Source organism: Mauremys reevesii, linkage group 15 (genome assembly GCF_016161935.1).
Source record: "Mauremys reevesii isolate NIE-2019 linkage group 15, ASM1616193v1, whole genome shotgun sequence".
NCBI lineage: Eukaryota > Metazoa > Chordata > Testudines > Geoemydidae > Mauremys > Mauremys reevesii.
Genome location: NC_052637.1, coordinates 18,384,056 through 18,404,518, shown reverse-complemented (window position 1 = coordinate 18,404,518; position 20,463 = coordinate 18,384,056).

Genomic DNA, 20,463 nt, shown 5'->3' with positions numbered 1-20,463 from the left:
GAGACGGAAGTGTTGAAAGTCTCTGGCTTAGGCTAAAAGGGGTAAAAAGCAAGGGTGATATCATGCTAGGGGTCTACTACAGGCCACCTAACCACGTGGAAGAGGTGGATGAGGCTTTTTTTAAACAACTAACAAAATCATCCAAAACCCAAGATCTAGTGGTGATGGGGGACTTCAACTATCCAGATATATGTTGGGAAAATAACACAACTGGGCACAGACTATCCAATAAGCTCTTGCACTGCATTGCAGACAACTTTTTATTTCAGAAGGTTGAAAAAGCTACGAGGGGGGAAGCTGTTCTAGATTTGATTTTAACAAATAGGGAGGAACTCGTTGAGAATTTGAAAGTGGAAGGTAGCTTGGGTGAAAGTGATCATGAAATCATAGAGTTCACAATTCTAAGGAAGGGTAGAAGGGAGTACAGCAAAATAGAGACAATGGATTTCAGGAAGGCGGATTTTGGCAAGCTCAGAGAGCTGACAGGTAAGGTCCCATGGGAATCAAGACTGAGGGGAAAAACGACTGAGGAGAGTTGGCAGTTTTTCAAAGGGACACTATTAAGGGCCCAAGAGCAAGCTATTCCGCTGGGTAGGAAAGATAGAAAACGTAGCAAAAGTCCACCTTGGCTTAACCACGAGATCTTGCATGATCTTAAAAAATAAAAAGGAGTCATATAAAAAAATGGAAACTAGGACAAATTACAAAGGATGAATATAGGCAAACAGCACAGGAATGCAGGGGCAAGATTAAAAAGGCAAAGGCACAAAATGAGCTCAAACTAGCTACGGGAATAGAGGGAAACAAGAAGACTTTTTATCAATACATTAGAAGCAAGAGGAAGACCAAAGACAGGGTAGACCCATTTGCTCAGTGAGGAGGGAGGAACAGTAACAGGAAACTTGGAAATGGCAGAGATGCTTAACAACTTCTTTGTTTCGGTCTTCACCGAGAAATCTGAAGGAATGCCTAACATAGTGAATGCTAATGGGAAAGGGGTAGGTTTAGAAGAGAAAATAAAGAAAGAACAAGTTAAAAATCTCTTAGAAAAGTTAGATCCTTGCAAGGGGGGGAGGGATAGCTCAGTGATTTGAGCATTGGCCTGCAAAGCTCACGGTTGTGAGCTCAATCCTTGAGGGGGCCACTTAGGGATTGGGGGCAAAAATTAGTCCTGCTAGTGAAGGCAGGGGGCTGGACTCAATGACCTTTCAAGGTCTCTTCCAGTTCTAGGAGATTGGTATATCTCCAGTTATATTTAAAAAAAAAAAAAAGTCACCAGGCCCAGATGAAATGCATCCTAGAATACTCAAGGAGCTAACAGAGGAGGTATCTGAGCCTCTAGCTATTATCTTTGGAAAATCATGGGAGACAGGAGAGATTCCAGAAGACTGGAAAAAGGCAAACATAGTGCCCATCTACAAAAAGGGAAATAAAAACAACCCAGGAAACTACAGACCAGTTAGTTTAACTTCCGTGCCAGGGAAGATAATGGAGTGAGTAATTAAGGAAATCATCTGCAAACACTTGGAAGGTGGCAAGGTGATGGGGAATAGCCAGCACGGATTTGTAAAGAACAAATCATGTCAAACTAATCTGATAGCTTTCTTTGATAGGATAACGAGTCTTGTGGATATGGGAGAAGCGGTGGATGTGGTATACCTAGACTTTAGTAAGCCATTTGATACGGTCTCACATGATATTCTTATCGATAAACTAGATAAATACAACTTACATGGGGCTACTATAAGGTGGGTGCATAAGAGGAGGATTCTCTCATAGGAGAAGAAAGAACAATTTGTGCAGTTGATACATGCAGTGGCAAGGCTAATGCTGCTGGGTGAAGCTCCTTAGCAGGCATAACCTGCAGAGTGGGGAAACAGCTGTGGCTGAGAAATACAGCTGAAGAAATCCACTATGTCCTCAGCAGCTTCCTCCTCACTCTCAGCCTTAACTAATTGGGGATAGAATCATAGATCATTAGGGTTGGAAGGGACCTCAAGAAATCATCTATTCTAACCCCCTGCTCAAAGCAGGACCAATCCCCAAATTGCCCCCTTAAGGATTAAACTCACAACTCTGAGTTTAGTAAGCCAATGCTCAAACCACTGAGCTATCCCTCCTCCCAAGAGAAGGAGGAGGGATAAAGAGGAGCAAAAGGGATTGCTTGAGCAGGAAGACATTTGGATGCCTTACATTTAAGTTTCAAATCCTGTACTTGAGTTTTTATTTTTTCCTGGAGTCCTTTAGACTCCACAGCCAAGACTCATGGAGTCTCTTTGTTGCTTCCTCCCACCAATACATAAACTGCTCCCACTGCATATCAGAGTCTTTTGGGGATGTAAGGGTTCCTCTGAGGTATGTAAGTTTATCTAAATCGAAGGTACCTTCTAGTGGGTATTGTTTAGATGGATTTTCATGTGTGTAAAGATTCCAATTGTCTAAATACCTGCAGGTTTTTGGACCATAATGTACGTACATGTAATATGCTGGGGTACCTTTAGGGGGTGAGGTGGAATGTTTAGACTGTCCCCTACTCATTTTCCAATCACACACTCAGGGAGGATACCCTGTCCGTGCTAGCGGCTCATACACTAAGGAGCTCTCCCACCTGAGAGATTCCTGCAGCAGGCATCTTTCCCACTGGATGTTCCCCCCAGCCTCGCTTTCTGTGAGTGGGAAATGCAGGCCACAGTTTCTGCAAATCCACACCAGGGTCTGGGTAGAGGCATCCATGGTTAGGTTCTCTGTCTGGATTCAGGTGCAGGTGGAGGAGATAGGAGCAGCATTGGAACAGGCAATGGGCCCCTTCCTAACCATAGTGGTTATATTATATCTCCCTTCCACAAACTCCCTCTCAAACTCCCCTGTTTTCGATCCCCTTGGTCACTTAGCTTCTGGCTTTAAGGCCTTCTCTCCTAGGTCAGACCTACCCCCTCATTAATCACACAGTGGGAGGGTGATCACAAGGCTGATTGAAGCTGATAAAAGATGATCAAGGAAGATCCAGGGAACAAAGGCTCAAACAGTCTCCAGACACATTGTCAAGGTTCCTTCCCCACTTTGAACTTTAGGGTACAGATGTGGGGACCTGCATGAACACCTCTAAGCTTAACTACCAGCTTAGATCTGCTTTTGCTGCCACCACCCAAATAGTTTGAGTCATTTGGGAAACTCTGTCTTCCCCCCAAAAACCTTTCCTTCCCTGGGTAGCCTTGAGAGACTCCTCCACCAATTCCCTGGTGAACACCGATCCAAACCCCTTGGATCTTAAAAGAAGGAGGAATTAATCATTCCCCCCCCCCATCTCCTTTCCCCCCACCAATTCCTGGTGAGTCTAGATCCAATTCCCTTGGATCTTAAAACAAGGAAAAATCAATCAGGTTCTTAAAAAGAAGGCTTTTAATTGAAGAAAGGAAGGTAAAAATCATCTCTGTAAAAATCAGGATGGAAAATAACTTTACAGGGTAATCAGATTCAAGGAGCCCAGAGGAATCCCCTCTAGCCTTAGGGTCAAAGTTACAGCAAAGAGAGGTAAAATCCTCTCAGCAAAAAGGAACATTTACAAGTTGAAAAAACAAAGTTAAACCTAACACGCCTTGCCTGGCTGTTACGTAGAAGTTTGAAATATGAGAGACTGGTTCAGAAAGATTTGGAGAGCATGGATTGATGTCCGGTCCCTCTTAGTTCCAAGAGCGAACCATCCCCCAAAACAAAGAGTGCAAACAAAAGCCTTCCCCCCACCAAGATTTGAAAGTATCTTGTCCCCTTATTGGTCCTTTGGGTCAGGTGTCAGCCAGGTTACCTGAGCTTCTTAACCCTTTACAGGTAAAAGGATTTTGGTGTTTCTGGCCAGGAGGGATTTTATAGTATTGTACACAGGAGGGCTGTTCCCTTCCCTTTATAGTTATGACACACACAATCCCAACTGACCCTGTAACTGAAATAACCTGAAAGAGAAAGAAAAACACGAACAGTCATGAAAACTCACTCATCCCTAGGTTAAAATAAAATACAGTCATCAAATAAATAAATTACTAATTCAACATGCTGCACAAATCTTGAGTTACATTTCTATGAAAATAATCTCAAAAGTATTGGAATGTTAATCTTTATAAATGTGCCTGTTAAGTAGTGTTTACATAAAGAGTAAAACAGATTATCACAGAGTTATTTAATCTTTGTGTTATTCAAACTATGTCCATGCAATAAGCAGTATATATGAGGGCATATCTTTCTGAGAAGTTTTACAATCTTCAGGGTGTAATTAAACCTCATTTGTTTTGTTGAGACAATTTACATTTGAAGTGACTAATTCAGTTTATCAAGTTGCACAGCTAATTCTGGTTATGAAATAGCTGCATAATTTTCTCATAGTTTTTCCTTGGACTTTTTAAAGAAAATATTTTTCTGTTCCCAACAGATAAATGTGTTTCCTTCTTACAGCATTTGTCAATATGGAAAGCAAAAGTAAGGCCTTGTGTACGCTACACAGTTTTGTAGATAAAAGTCTACAAAGGGGCGGAGCAGGAGCAGGGCCTCAGGCAGAGCAGGGGTGGAGCATCCACTGGGAAAATACAAATCAGAGCCTGTTAATAGTGGTGTACACACTACAATGTTCCTCCTGCCGACAAAACTCTCCTGTTATGCCGACAAAATAAAACCACCACGATGAGCGGCATAGAGCAGGTTGCCAAACTTACTGACCGCCAGAGTCACATATGACAATCTTCAAAAGTTCAAGAGCCAGAGGCTCAGGCTTGAGCCTTGTGGGAGGTACCTGCCCAGGCTCAGGGCTTCAATCCCGCTCCTGCTGAAGCCCTGAGCCTCGGCAGGCATTCCTTGCAGGCCTGAAGCCCCAAGTTTTGGCAGGCACACCCCACAGGCCTGAAGCCCTGAGATCCCCCTCCCCGATAGGCATGTTGGGTCAAGTGCCCCCCCAGATTTTTGCCAGGATTTGCTGGCCCCACTTGGTCACATGGTGATGCCAGGCTCCTCCCTGCACGGCAACTGCTGGAGCCACCAATCTAGGAGCTGCGACCGATGTGGGAGGCAGCGGTAATTAGCTGGGAGCTGCAGTGAGAGCTGCTGCTTTTGCTGCTGCCTCTCCCCTCAGAGCTAAAGCAGCAGCACCTCCTTGCAGCTCCAAGCTCTTTGTGACTGCCTCTCCACAAGGAGCTAGCAGCTGGGAACTGCAAGGAGGGGCCACTAAGGGCAAAGGGGGGTGTACCTGAGGGGGCATGACTCAAACTGTTGGGGGGGGCGAACCTTTAAATTGTACCCCCCACTCTCAACAGGCACCAGTTGGCTCTGGCAGAAGGCCATAGCCCCATCAGCCTCCAGAGGGCAGAAGCCCCGAGCCTCCCACCCCAGTCTGGTAGGTGGAGAAGGGGTGCGGGGGCCTCCCCAACCTGCACTTTAACAGTAAAAGAGCTGCATATGGCTCATGAGCCACAGTTTGGCCATCTCTGACATAGAGTTTTAGCCACAAAGTTAGATCAACAACGTGTCAGTGTAGACATCACGCTTGGTTTTGTTGTTGTAATTGGCCTCCAGGTGATGTCCCACAATGCCCATCCTGACTGCGCTAGTCAGCAGTTCAAACTCCGCTACCCTGCAGCCAGGTAAACAAGCATCTGCCCCTCTCTCTTTATAGGCCCAGGAATTTTTGAAATTCTCCTTCCTGTTTACTCCACATGGAGCGCTCACATCGCATCGTCCCAGGTGACCATGGTGGCTCCACACAGCATTTGCTCTCCCACTTGGACCACAGCTGAGCTGTTGGATTGCCTGATTATATGGGGAAAGGAGGCTGTGCAGTCCCAGATGCTCTCCAGCTATAGGACTTCAATACCTATGGGAAGATTTCTCATGGCTTGAGTGATAAGGGCTATGAATGGGACACATTGCAGTGCTGAGCAATGATAAAGAAGCTGAGGCATGAATCCAAGAAGGCAAGGGAGGCAAACTATCACTCTGTTTGTGTGCCAAATACCTTTCCCTTCTATAAGTAGCTGGCCGCCATCCTTGGTGGTGACACCACCTCCACCACCAAGAGCCCCCTGGATATTTTGGCCAGGCTGGAAGCAGCAGACATGGGACCTAGCCCCTTCTCTTGGGCAGGACAAGGGAAGGGAAGTTTAAGGAGGGCAGAGAGGATACCTGGAGTAACACTGACACCTAGCCATCTCACGTCACAACCTCCAAGGAATGTCAATTTACTATGTGTGGATAACAAAGGAATGTTAATTGGGCTAACAGACATGAGATCTTCACTTATTCATAGACCTAGGACTGGAAGGGACCTCGAGAGGTCATCGAGTCCAGTCCCCTGCCCTTATGGGCAGGACCAAATACTGTCTAGACCATCCCTGATAGACATTTATCTAACCTACTCTTAAATATCTCCAGAGATGGAGATTCCACAACCTCCCTAGGCAGTTTATTCCAATGTTTAACCTCCCTGACAGTTAGGAACTTTTTCCTAATGTCCAACCTAAACCTCCCTTGCTGCAGTTTAAGCCCATTGCTTCTTGTTCTATCCTTAGAGGCTAAGATCAACAAGTTTTCTCCCACCTCCTTATGACACCCTTTTAGATACCTGAAAACTGCTATCATGTCCCCTCTCAGTCTTCTCTTTTCCAAACTAAACAAACCCAATTCTTTCAGCCTTCCTTCATAGGTTGTGTTCTCTAGACCTTTAATCATTCTTGTTGCTCTTCTTTGGACCCTCTCCAATTTCTCCACATCTTTCTTGACATGCGGTGCCCAGAACTGGATGCAGTACTCCAGCTGAGGCCTGACCAGCGCAGAGTAGAGCAGAAGAATGACTTCTCATGTCTTGCTCACAACACACCTGTTAATGCATCCCAGAATCACGTTTGCTTTTTTTGCAACAGCATCACACTGTTGACTCATATTTAGCTTGTGGTCCACTATAACCCCTAGATCCCTTTCTGCCATACTCCTTCCTAGACAGTCTCTTCCCATTCTGTATGTGTGAAACTGATTGTTCCTTCCTAAGTGAAGCACTTTGCATTTGTCTTTATTAAACTTCATCCTGTTTACCTCAGACCATTTCTCCAATTTGTCCAGATCATTTTGAATTTTGACCCTATCCTCCAAAGCTGTTGCAATCCCTTCCTGTTTGGTATCATCTACAAACTTAATAAGCATACTTTCTATGCAAATATCTAAGTCGTTGATGAAGATATTGAACAAAGCTGGTCCCAAAACAGACCCCTGCGGAACCCCACTTGTTATACCTTTCCAGCAGGATTGGGAACCATTAATAACTACTCTCTGAGAACAGTAATCCAGTGATTCTGATCCTCCCAGTAGCTCACCCGACCCTGGTGCTTCTGATGACAGTGTCCACTACTTTACTAGAAGCCAGACATAGACACTCCAGGCTCCTTTAAGAGAATTTCCTGGGGTGGCAGGGGCATTAGTTATGGTGCATACCCCTTGGACACCAGGAGATCTTAGAAACTTGGTAAAGGAATTTCCTAATGTTAGGGAGGAGCCAGAAAAGTTTAGAGAAGAGCTCTGGATAGTGATTCAGTGTTGTAATCCGTCATGGGTAGATATTAACCAACTCTTGCAGGTAGTTATGCCAGCCGAGGTTCAGAAACGGTTTGTCAGACAGGCTGATTGGCCCGATGCTGACCCTGGAATTGACCGTGACTTGAAAGAGGCTAGGGACTGTCTCTTGAACTCCATTACGGAGGTTTGCCCTAAGAAAATGGATTGGACAAAGATTACTGACTGTAAACAGAACAAAGGAAAGTCCCCTGATGATTATCTAGATAGAGTGACTAAGGTCTTTGAACAGCATTCGGGAATTGCTCAGCCAGCTGAAAATGCCAGAGAGGCGGTAGGGGCTGCTTTCTTTCAGGGACTCTTACCAAAGGTTCAGCAGCAGTTAAGAACTATCTGCATTGGCTGGCAAACTAAACCCCTTTCTGAATTGGTGACAGTTGCCAATCATTGTACAGCTTGCATAGAGCAGAAGAAGGAGAATACTGAAAGAAAACTCATGGCCTTGCAGTTAGACTTATCAAAACAAGGGCCGTGGGGGAATGAGGGGAGGATGAGGATGAGGTTGTGGGCGAGGAAGGGGGAAGGGTCCCTCATATCCTGCCCCAACAGGGAACACTGCATGCCACTTTTGTGGCCAGGAGGGACACTAGAGAAACGAATGCCCAAACCGACCATCTCAGAACCCTCCACCTCCTTTCCCAAATCCTGAAGCACCCGCTTTTTCCCCACAAAACAACTCTTTCTAGAACAGCCTGAGGGAACGTAATTGCATCTTGAATCCTTTAATTCCTATCAGTCAAGAAGGCCTATATGTAAATTGTGCAATTGCAGGACAATCTGTTGCTAGTCTTGTGGATACTGGAGCTAGTAGATCCGCTTTAAGATCCTCAGAGTTTCCCTCTGTTCCTTTGTCAACTTTGTCTGTTAATGCTGTAGGCATTTCAAACCATCCTGTTCAGGGTCGGTGCAAGGATGTTTCACGCCCTGGGCGAAACTTCCACCTTGAGCCCTCCCCCCCAGCCCTGTGGCACCCCCCCGCCACGGCAGCTCTCCACCCTCCGCCCTCAGGCACCCGCCCCGCCCCAGCTCACCCCTGCTCCATGCACGAGCACAAGCACCCCGAGCACGCTGTTGCTGCTTCACTTCTCCTGCCTCCCAGGCTTGCAGCGCCTAAGCTGATTGGCGCCGCAAGCTTGCGAAGTGGGAGAAGTGAAGCAGCCATGGAGTGCTCGGGGAGGAGGCGGGGTAAGGGTGAGCTGGGGTGGGGAGTTCCCCTGCATGCTGCCTCCCCCTTTACTTGCTGCAGGCAGCCCTCCCCATGCTCCCCTGCCCCAGCGCCCTCTGCTTAAATGCCAGCGGCGACTGGGGTGGCTGAAGATCTGGCCGCCACGGTTGCTGGCGAAGAAAATGGCGCCCCCCAAAATGCCAGGGCCCTAGGCGACCGCCTAGGTTGCCTAAATGGTTGCACCAGCCCTGATCCTGTTTTGCATCCTGTCACAAAACCCCTTGCTGTTTCACTAGGGCCCCTTGCCAATGAACACTCTTTTTTGCTCAGCCCCTCCTCTCCAGTGAATTTGCTGGGAAGAGATCTTTTGTGTAAGTTAGGTTGTACTATCTATTGCACACCAGATGGCGCATTCTTACAAGTTCCTGCCAAGAATACTAATCTGGTGTTGGCCACACTCCATATAGCAGAGCCAGTTAAATCAAAGATAACTCTCAGCCCTGACCTTGTGAATTTGTTATCACAAGTGCCCCCCCATCTCTGGTCTTGGCATGCAAATGAAGTGGGACAGATCTGAATGGCAGAGCTGGTCAAGATTTTTGTTGACCTTACTAAAGCTTTGCCAAGAGTTCAACAATACCGACTGCGTCCCGAAGCAGAGGAAGGAATAGCTCCAGTAATGGAGTCTTTATTACAGCAAGGTATTATTGTTCCCACGACTAGTTCTTGTAATACCCCTATCTTTCCTGTAAAGAAGCCAGGAAAGAACACCTATTGTTTTGTCCAAGATCTCAGCACGATTAATACTGTTGTTTTGCCTTCTTTCCCTGTGGTTCCAAATCCAGCTACAATTCTTTCTTGTGTTCCCCCTTCTGCCACTCACTTTACAGTTGTGGATTTGTGTTCAGCTTTCTTTTCTATTCCCATTCACCCTGACAGTCAGTATTTGTTTGCCTTTAACTATAAAGAACGCCAGTATACCTGGACCCAGTTACCCCAATCCCACATGATTGCATTCTAGCTCAAGATCAAACAGTTACAATCTATACAGATTCTCGTTGTGCTTTTGGAATAGTACATGATTATGGTTTGCTTTGGAAATACCACGGTTTCCTTAAATCCACTGGTTCTCCTATTAAGAATAGTCTCTATGTATCTGCTCTTTTGGATGCCCTTTTATTGCCTAAAGCTATTGCTGTTGTTAAATGTGCTGCTCACCAGACCCTTCATGATGAAGTTACCCATGGAAATGCTTTGGCAGACTCTGCATCCAAAGCAGCGGCCCTTTCTGCACCTCAGGCTGAACATACTTGTGTCTTAATTGAGCAGCCTTCACTAGCCTCCCTTGAGGATCTGGCTAAGATCCAGGAGGCAGTGCCAGAAGCCGAGAAATGTTCTTGGAGTGCTGCTGGATGTATTTTACATACTGCTCATCTTTGGCGTGCCCCAGATGGTCGCCTGGTAGCACTGAAGATGCTAATGCCCTATCTTGCTCGTGTATACCACGGAATGGCACACGTAAGCAAAGGGGGGATGGTTGCTGCAGCTAAACGAGATTGCTGTGCATCCGGTTTCCCATCTGTAGCACATCACTACTGTCAACACTGTGTGACTTGTCAACAGCACAACATTGGTAAAGCTGTTAAAGCTAAGCAGGCAGCCCACCCTCCTCCTTGGGGACCTTTTGTAAATATTCAGATTGATTTTATTCAAATGTCTAAATGTTGTGGTTATGAATATGTGTTAGTTCTAGTTGATGTATTTACCAATTGGGTTGAAGCTTTTCCCTGCAGGAAAGCAGATCCCAAGACTGTTGTGAAACTTCTGCTTAAAGATTTTGTACCATGTTTTGGCATCCCTGTGAGTATCAACAGTGATCGTGGAACTCATTTTACTGGACAGATTATAAAGGAGTTATGTGCAGCTTTTCAGATCCAGCACAACCTTCACTGCCCTCACCACCCACAGTCTGCTGGGACAGTGGAACACCAGAAAGGAATTTTAAAAAATAAACTGGCCAAGATTTGTGCTGAGATGAACTTAAAGTGGCCAGATGCCCTTCTTCCGGCATTGATGAGTATGAGGGCCATTCCCAATCAAAAGACTGGACTCAGCCCTCATGAGGTTTTGACAGGGTGCCCAATGCGACTATCAGCTGCGCCCCCACTGACCCTAGCTCAGATGGACATTCATTTAATGGATGACATAATGCTTAAGTATTGTCAGGCACTAATGAAATGTGTTAAGCCTTTTTATACACAGGTGAAGGAAGCGCTACCCAAGGAACCTGTGCAACCTTGCCACTTGTTGGAACCAGGAGACTGGGTCTACATAAAGGTCCATCAACAAAAGACTGCCCTGGCTCCACACTGGAAGGGGCCTTTCCAAGTCCTGTTAACCACCAATACTGCTGTGAAGTGTCAAGAACTGCCTGCCTGGACCCATGTTTCTCACTGCAAAAAGACCCCTCCACCTCTGGAGGATTCTCCTACTGATGATCAGCGTACTCCTCCTTCCAGCCCTGCTGTGCCTACTGGACAGCGGGGAAAGAGGACAAGGTGAAGTGCTAGTAACCTCTCCCCTTTATCATGCTAAACCACAATTGTCCTTGGAGAAGAAAAGAAGAAACACTCGCTCTGCTGAAACTTCCAGAGTCCAGGGATTCCTGACTACAAGAGACATTAAGAACTGGCCCTAGTGGAAGAGACGGAGCATTGTTAATTGGCAAGGATGGAACTATGGGAATCGTGCTTGGGAATGCAAGGCCAAGTGGTGGTTTGGATTTCTTCCAGGGGCAGGGCTCTGTGCTTATGGACAAGTACCTTGGGGATGCACTGCCCCCCCTAATTGGCTTCCAGATGATAAATACCAAAAGCACCTTGCTACCACAAATATTACCCCCACTAGCCCCATAACCCTTGCCATCACCTCTGTAACTTATCCTGATACAAACAATATTGTATATTCTAATGAAATTCATTGGCCAAGGCCTTTACATCTTAGCGATTTATTAGAATATTGTTCAGAGAGATTATTCTTTAAAGTTCAAAAAAATTCATATGAGCGAACAATTGAGTGGAAAACAAATGGATCAGTGGAAATAAAAGTATATGATATCACTACAAATGAACCCCAAGAATCTGTAATTGAAATTGATGGGTTCTATAATGAAGTAGATATGATGGTTCCTGGAATTTGCACTGTGTTACATGAAAGAGACCCTTATTGCTATTTGGTTACCCAATTAATAAATAATCAATCGAATACCCAAAGAGTTTGTTCTGCCACTGGAAATTTTACCTGTATTGAAACCATTCCAGTGACTAATAATGTAACCTGTACCTTATTACAATACACCGCCTTTTATGCTTTTAACATTAATGCCTCCTGGAAATATATAAAGGTATACAACCAACAGATGTGGTATAGCCCTACACCAAAGAAAGATGCAGTGGGATATCGATGGACTGTAATTAACACTACACTAGGGCCTGTTAAGTTTACGTCACACTTATCTAATTTCCAGATCACCTCTATATATCCAAATTGCTCACAAGAGGCTGCCATTAGATTGGCACAACAAAGGGTCTGGGTTGTTTCCTCTAGAAAGAAGAGGGACTTGACCGGATCCCTGTGGGATGGGGCCAATAGTGCAGCAGCAGTTTGGAATATTTTTAAGAACCAAGAACACGATGAGAAATTGGGCCAACTAGAGAAGGCCACTGGCCTTATTACTGGGGCTCAGCTAACCCAAGTACAGACCGGAGTGGGTAAGTTACATGTCATTTCCGCCCTTAGTTCTATGACCCAGAAATTACTGACAGAGATGGTATTGAATATCACTGAGGCTGGGAAGGCATTGCAGTGGAATCTAGCATGTTCAGAAATTCAAAATTTCCTGAATGACCAGCTGATGGCCATTCGGAGTGATCTTGAGCACCAGGCTTGGCCCACTGCCCTTACAGACACATCAGGAGTACCATCTGATCTGTGGCCATGGAGACATACTTGGAGTATTTCGGGGTGGAAGTGTGGACATTCACAGTGCTCCTTCCAAGCATATGGACCGGTTGAGGGGATGTGGGCTCCCACATACCGAATCCTGCCAGGTCCATGGGGAGGATGCATGTGGGATTGGGTGATTCACTGAGATATCTGGGAAGTTAGACCACCTGATATGCCTAATCGATTTTTAGTTAGTGCCCCTGGGATTACACCCGATATTTGCATGGGGTTAGGGAATCAATGGACATTTTGGCCATTAGAACCCCCACAGCTTCAGTGTGTACGGAAACTGAAGCCAGGGGAAGTTGTCACTGTTTATGACAATATTTGCTGGGAGGGTAGAGGACAAGGAACTACCCTGACAGGACACCTACTTTTTCAAGGTAATGATAGCTGTGTGTATGTCAAAGCCATAACACTGCGAGATATACATGTTAATCTTACCACTTCTGCAGGCAATCATATTATTTACTGGCCTGCAGATAGAATGTTGCAGGTAGCTCTTAGGTTTCAGGTATTTTTTAATTGGACTAGAGTAGTGCCCGATCGGTTTCAAAATCTGCTTTTATTGTTACCAGAGGTTCAAAGAATCTCTGAATTACAAGGGCAAATTCATATGCTTCAAAATATATATCAAGTTGAAAAGAACGCCTTTCATACAGCTTATAGAGTGTCTACTTTATGTACCAAGTATAATGTATTGTGCTTTGTGACCAAAATTGTACAACAACCCCATAATATTATTGCTATGGGAATGTTATTGCTTCTATTGCTATTAGTTAGCTTAGGATTATGTTATTGTTGTTGTAAAAGATGTGATAATAGTAATACCTTTCATGTTCATGCTAATCATGCATTGTCATTACATCCAATGAAAACCCCTAAGGTTGAAGCATCTGACCTCGAATCTGAAATCCATGGTTTAATGCAAATAGAGGTTTAAAATTTTTTGTTGTACTAGAAGTACAAAACGGGGGACTGTGGAAGTAGAGAAAGAACTGACAGCGATTTGTAGGGGATCTTAATGCATGACAGTCTCTTTTAGCAAGAGTTAGGCTAACTGTAACCCTACTTACGCGAGATTTGTAGAAGCGAGGATTGTGTGAGGCGAGTGGAAAAGAACTGTGGGAGAAGTTGTTGCGACCTTGTGTCAATAATGAGGAAAGTAGACTGGCGTCTAACTAGAAGTGAGAAAAATAAAATAGCAGGATGGCCTATGTATAAACAAAATGCAGCTGTTGCTTATTATTGTATGTAACGAAAAGTATAAATGCTTTTCCTGTGGAGAGACCTGTCTGGGACTGGGGCAACCCTGTGTCCTAGGGCACTCCCTCCCTCTATGCAATTGTAAAGAAAAAATAAAGTATTTGATTTTGCTGCAACCAAACGAAAAGTGAGAACTTAGTTTTTCTCTGACACCATGAAGCTCTGATTCCTCATACAGAAATCATGGAGCCACTGCTGGTCATCCCAGGTCTGCATGGTGATGAGGTCCCACCACACTGCATTTATTCTCCTGCACCAGAAAAGACGGTTACTCACCTGTAGTAACTGGTGTTCTTCGAGATGTGTTGCTCCTATCCATTCCATGTAGGTGTGCGCGCCGCGCGTGCACGGCTCTCCGGAACATTTTTACCCTAGCAACTCCGGCGGGCCGGCTGGTGCCCCCTGGAGTGGCGCCGCCATGGCGCCCCTTATATACCTCAGCCGGCCCGTCCGCTCCTCAGTTCCTTCTTGCCGGCTATTCCGACAGTGGGGAAGGAGGGCGGGTCTGGAATGGATAGGAGCAACACATCTCGAAGAACACCAGTTACTACAGGTGAGTAACCGTCTTTTCTTCTTCGAGTGATTGCTCCTATGCATTCCATGTAGGTGATTCCCAAGCCTTACCTAGGCGGTGGGGTCGGAATGAGACGTGGCGGAGTGTAGTACCGCAGAGCCGAAGGCTGCGTCGTCTCGGGACTGCTGCACCAACGCATAATGGGAAGCGAAGGTGTGGACGGAAGACCAGGTGGCCGCTCGACAGATGTCCTGGATGGGAACGTGGGCCAGGAAGGCGGCTGACGAGGCGTGCGCCCTTGTCGAGTGTGCGGTGAGCCGGCACGGGGGGACGCGAGCAAGTTCGTAGCACGCCCGTATGCAGGATGTCACCCAGGAAGAAATCCGTTGAGATGAAACAGGCTCGCCTTTCATGCGCTCCGCAATTGCGACAAAGAGCTGGGAGGAACGCCGGAAGGACTTAGTTCGGTCAATGTAAAAGGCGAGGGCCCTACGGACGTCGAGGGTGTGGAGCTGCTGCTCACGAGGTGAGGCGTGCGGCTTTGGAAAGAAGACCGGGAGGAAGATCTCCTGATTAAGATGAAAGGCCGACACCACCTTTGGGAGGAAGGCCGGATGTGGCCGAAGCTGCACTTTGTCCGCGTGGAAGACGGTATATGGGGGACCCGCCGTCAGGGCGCGGAGTTCGGATACTCGTCTGGCGGATGTGATTGCCACGAGGAAGGCCGTCTTCCAGGTGAGATGGAGGAGGGAGCAGGAGGCCATGGGCTCGAAGGGCGGGCGCATCAGCTGGGTGAGAGCCAGGTTCAGATCCCACGTAGGAGCCGGCGGACGCACTTGCGGGTAGAGGCGGTCCAACCCCTTGAGGAAGCGGGCAACCATGGGGTTGGAAAACACGGAGCGACCATCTACAGCAGGCCGGAAGGCCGAAAGCGCCGCCAGGTGTACCCTCAGGGACGAGATCGCGAGACCTTGGCCTTTCAGGTACCAGAGGTAGTCAAGGACCGTCTGGAGCGGGGTCGAGAAGGGGTTAAGACCTTGCTGATCGCACCAAAGGGCAAAGCGTTTCCACTTTGCCAGGTAGGTAGAGCGTGTGGACGGTTTTCTGCTTTCAAGGAGAACTTGCTGTACCGCTGCGGAACAGGTCCTCTCCGCGTCGGTCAACCACTCAGGAACCAGGCTGTAAGATGCAGCGACTGCAGGTTCGGGTGACAAAGCCTGCCGAGGTCCTGAGAGATGAGATCCGGCCATAACGGTAGGGGAATGGGATCCCGGATCGATAGCTCGAGGAGCAGGGTATACCAGTGCTGCCTCGGCCAGGCCGGAGCGACGAGTATGACGCGGGCCTTGTCCCTCCGTAGCTTGAGCAGTACTCGGTGGACTAGCGGGAACGGCGGGAAGGCGTATAGAAGGGGACCCGTCCAGGACATGAGGAACGCATCGGAGATGGAGTCCGGAGCCCGACCCTGGTACGAACAGAACCTGTGGCACTTCCTGTTGGTCCTGGAGGCAAACAGGTCTATTTGGGGAAATCCCCACCTTTGGAAGATGGTGTGGGCCACGTCGGGGCGAAGGGACCACTCGTGGGCAGCGAAGGACCGGCTCAGACGGTCGGCCAGCGTGTTCTGCACCCCTGGTAGAAAGAACGCTTCGAGGCGAATCGAGTGGGTTACACACAGGTCCCATAGGAGCATCGCCTCCTTGCACAGCGGGGAGGATCGGGCCCCGCCCTGTTTGTTCAGATAGAACATGGCTGCCGTGTTGTCCGTGTATACCGCTACGCAGCGGTCCCGGAGGTGTGCAAGAAAAGCGAGACAAGCCAGGCGGATCGCTCTCAATTCCCTGACGTTGATGTGCAGGGAGAGCTCCTGGGCCGACCAGAGGCCCTGAGTGTGCAGGTCTCCCATGTGAGCCCCCCATCCAAGCGCCGAGGCGTCTGTGGTCAGGGTGACCGACGGGCGAGGGGGGCGAAACGGAACCCCGGCGCAGACCACCTCCTGATGCAGCCACCAGGTGAGCGTCTGGAGAGTGGGGTCTGAGACCGTGACCACCAGATCTAGGGGGTCGCGGTGGGGCCGGTACACCGAAGTCAGCCACATCTGGAACGGACGGAGCCTCAGCCTCGCGTTCGCGGTCACAAAGGTGCACGCAGCCATGTGGCCCAGCAGGCGAAGGCAGGACCGGGCCGTCGTGGAAGGGAAGGCTTGCAAGGTGCGAATGAGCGAGGCCATCGTCTCGTGTCGAGAACGAGGGAGGCAGGCCCTGGCGAGGGTGGAGTCGAGGACTGCTCCTATGAACTCCAATCGCTGTGTCGGCAGTAATTGGGACTTCTCGGCATTGACGAGGAGGCCGAGAGACCGGAACAGGTGCAGTATCTCTGACACCTGGGCTGTCACCAGTTCTTGAGATCGCCCACGGATCAGCCAGTCGTCGAGATAGGGGTATACGTGGATTCTGCGACGACGGAGAGCTGCGGCCACGACCGCCATGCACTTGGTGAACACCCTCGGGGCAGTGGAGAGGCCAAAGGGTAACACCGCAAACTGGTAGTGGGTCGCGTTGACCGTGAAGCGCAGGAAGCGTCTGTGGGGGGCGTAAATCGCCACATGAAAGTAAGCATCCTTCATGTCGAGGGCGGCAAACCAGTCTCCCGGATCCAAGGAAGGGATAATGGACCCCAAGGTTACCATCCGAAACTTGAGCTTGCAGAGGTATCTGTTCAGCTCCCGGAGGTCCAAGATGGGACGAAGACCTCCTTTCGCCTTGGGGATGAGGAAATATCTGGAGTAGAATCCCCTGCCCCGCCTGCAGGGAGGCACCTCCTCGATAGCACCCACGCTCAACAGAGCCTGCACCTCCTGTATGAGGACTTGCTCGTGAGAGGGGTCCCTGAAGAGGGACGGGAAGGTGGGTGGGATGGGGGCCGAAAGAAACTGTAGGCGGTAGCCGTGCTGGATGGTGCTGAGGACCCAGCTGTCCGATGTTATAGCAGACCACGCCGGAAGGAAGCGGGCAAGGCGATTGGAAAACAAAAGGGTGGATCCTGGGGAGTGATGGGCCGTCCTCGGCGTCCCGTCAAAAGGCCGGCTTTGGCCTTGCGGAGCCTTGGACGAAGCTCTGCGCCTGGTTGCGCCGCCCCCCTGACGGTCTACGGCGGAAGGGGGCCGTTCGGCGGTTGTTAAACGGCCGAGACCTGGCCTGGTTGAAGGGACGGTAGGGCTGTTGGCGGAACGAACGCCTCTGCGTGGCCGGCGTGTGCATACCCAGAGTTCGTATCGCAACCCTCCCATCCTTTAGGGACTGGATTCTGGCATCCGTTTTCTCAGAAAACAGCCCCTGCGTGTCAAACGGGAGGTCCTGGAGGGTGTACTGGACCTCAGGTGGGAGGGTGGAAGATTGTAGCCACGCAATGCGGCGCATCGTCACCCCGGATGCTACCGTTCGAGCCCCTGAGTCTGCTGCGTCTACGGCCGCTTTGATCAGTGTTCTGGAGGCTAACTTGCCCTCCTCCAGCAGCGCTGAGAATTCAGGGCGGGATTCCTGAGGGGTTAGCTCCGTGAACTTCGCAAGGCACCCCAAGATATTAAAAGTGTATCTGGATAAGAGGGCCATCTGGTTGGCGATACGGAGTTGGAGGCCTCCCGCCGAATAGATTTTTCGCCCTAATAAGTCCATGCGCCGGGCGTCCTTCGCCTTCGGCGCAGCGGCAGGTTGACCGTGTCGTTCGCGGTCATTGACCGATTGGACCACCAGCGAGTCCGGGGTGGGGTGGACGTACAAGTATTCGTAGCCCTGGGGCGGGACGGAATACTTCCTTTCGACGCCTCGCGCCGTGGGGGCAACGGAGGAGGGCGACTGCCAGATAGTGGCACTGTTCTTCTGAATGGTGCGAATGAACGGGAGCGCCACTCTGACAGGGGCGTCATCTCCCACAACGTCCGTAATCGGGTCCTCGACTTCTTGCACCTCCTCTATGGGCAAGTTAATGGCCTTTGCCACCCTTCGGAGAAGGTCCTGGTGTGCCCTGAGGTCAATGGGCGGGGGTCCAGATGGCGAGGCCCCCGCTACCGCCTCATCTGGAGAGGACGACGAGGAGTGGCCCGGGAGCACCTCCTCCTGTTGGTGCTCGCCCACCTGGTGATCAGGCTGCAGCGAGTCCTGGCCCAAAGAATGGCCGTGGGCGGCGGCTTGCGTCGGTGGGGACGGGGGGGCTCGACTAACGGTGGCCACCGGTACCGATGGTGCCGAGCCCGGCTGCCTGGGTGGCAGGGGAGGCCCCTGTTCATATTGCGCCCAGGGCACCCAATGGCCCCAATACTGGGGTCCATGATCCGGGGGAACGGAACCGGCTCTGAAATCCACCGCACTGCCTTGGGGTGAGGCTACAGAGGGTTCCCTGGAGGGCCAGGGTGGAGCCGTGGCGATGCCTGGGCGGGCGTCCAGCGCCGGCGTGAGACGATCCTCCGGTGCCGAGGGTCGGTGCCGGGCGTCTCGGGGGTCCAGTGGCGAGCGGGACCTGTGCTGCGCACGGTGCCGGGAGCCGGATCTCCGGTGCCGGGAGCCAGATCTACGGCGTCGGGAGCTGGATCTCCGGTGCCGAGAAGGGGAGCGGCGGCGGCGGGAGCTCGACCGGCGACGTCGGGAGCTCGACCGGCGGTGCCGGGAACCGGACCTCGAGCGGGATCTGCGGCGCCTCGAACGGCTGCGCGAGTCCCGATGTCCGCGGTGCCTGGACGCGGACCTGCTGCGGTGCCGGTGACTTCGTGACCGGGACCTGGAGCGCCGCCGGGAGTACGACCGGCCCCGCGATGGAGAGCGGTGCCGGGACTGCGACCGGTGCCGGGACGCTGAGCGGCGTCGCGATGGCGATTTACGGCGGGATGGGGAGCGGTGCCTCGGTGACCTTCGCCGGGAGATAGACCGGGATCGAGACCGGATTCTGGAGCCACGGTCGCCACGGTCGCCCGGAGATGAGGGGCGCACCATCGCTGGCTTGCCGAGGGACTTGAATGTCCGCACCGGTGGTGCCGGCGGCTGATATGACGGGGCCGTCGCCTCGATCAGCTCTCTTGCCGTCGCGAACGCCTCCGGCGTCGACGGGATCCTCAGCTCCTCCTCGGTGGGCACCGGGGAGCTGGGCGGAACCGGACTCGACGGGCCAGGCGGCGCCGGAGTCAACGGTGCGGTGCACTTAGCGTGCACTGCCTCAGCCTGCACCGTTTTCGTCGGAGGCGGCTGGGCTGACGGCTTTCGCTGCTGTTTTGCGGCAGCCGTCTTCGGCGCCTTGTGCTTCCTCCCCGGGGAGAGGGAGCGGTGCCGGGTCTTTGGTGCCGGCTCGGTGCCGGAGCGGCTCGGTGCAGCCGGAGCGCTGCTTGTCGAGGCGGTTTTCGGTGCCGCTGGAGCTGGCGCCGGAGGTTGGAGCGCAGACTCCATCAGTAAGTGCTTCAGCCTAGAGTCTCTCTCTTTCCTCGTACGAGGTTTAAAGGCTATGCAAATAGAGCACTTATCTGGCCGATGCGACTCTCCGAGGCAGCGGAGGCAAGAGTCGTATGGTCGCTAACCGCATAGGCCGCTGGCAAGCCGCACAGGCTTGAAACCCGTGCTCGGGCATAAGCCCGCACCGGGGCGGAAGAAGAGGGGCAAACCCTCTAATTCCGTAACTATTAACACTATTAACACTAAATATATATACAACTACAACAAGAACTGAACTAACTACTAAAACTATCTACACTAGAACTATGGAGAAACACTAGGGTTGTGGAGGTAAGGGAGCACTCCACTGTTCCAACTGGCCGTCACGGGCGGGAAGAAGGAACTGAGGAGCGGACGGGCCGGCTGAGGTATATAAGGGGCGCCATGGCGGCGCCACTCCAGGGGGCACCAGCCGGCCCGCCGGAGTTGCTAGGGTAAAA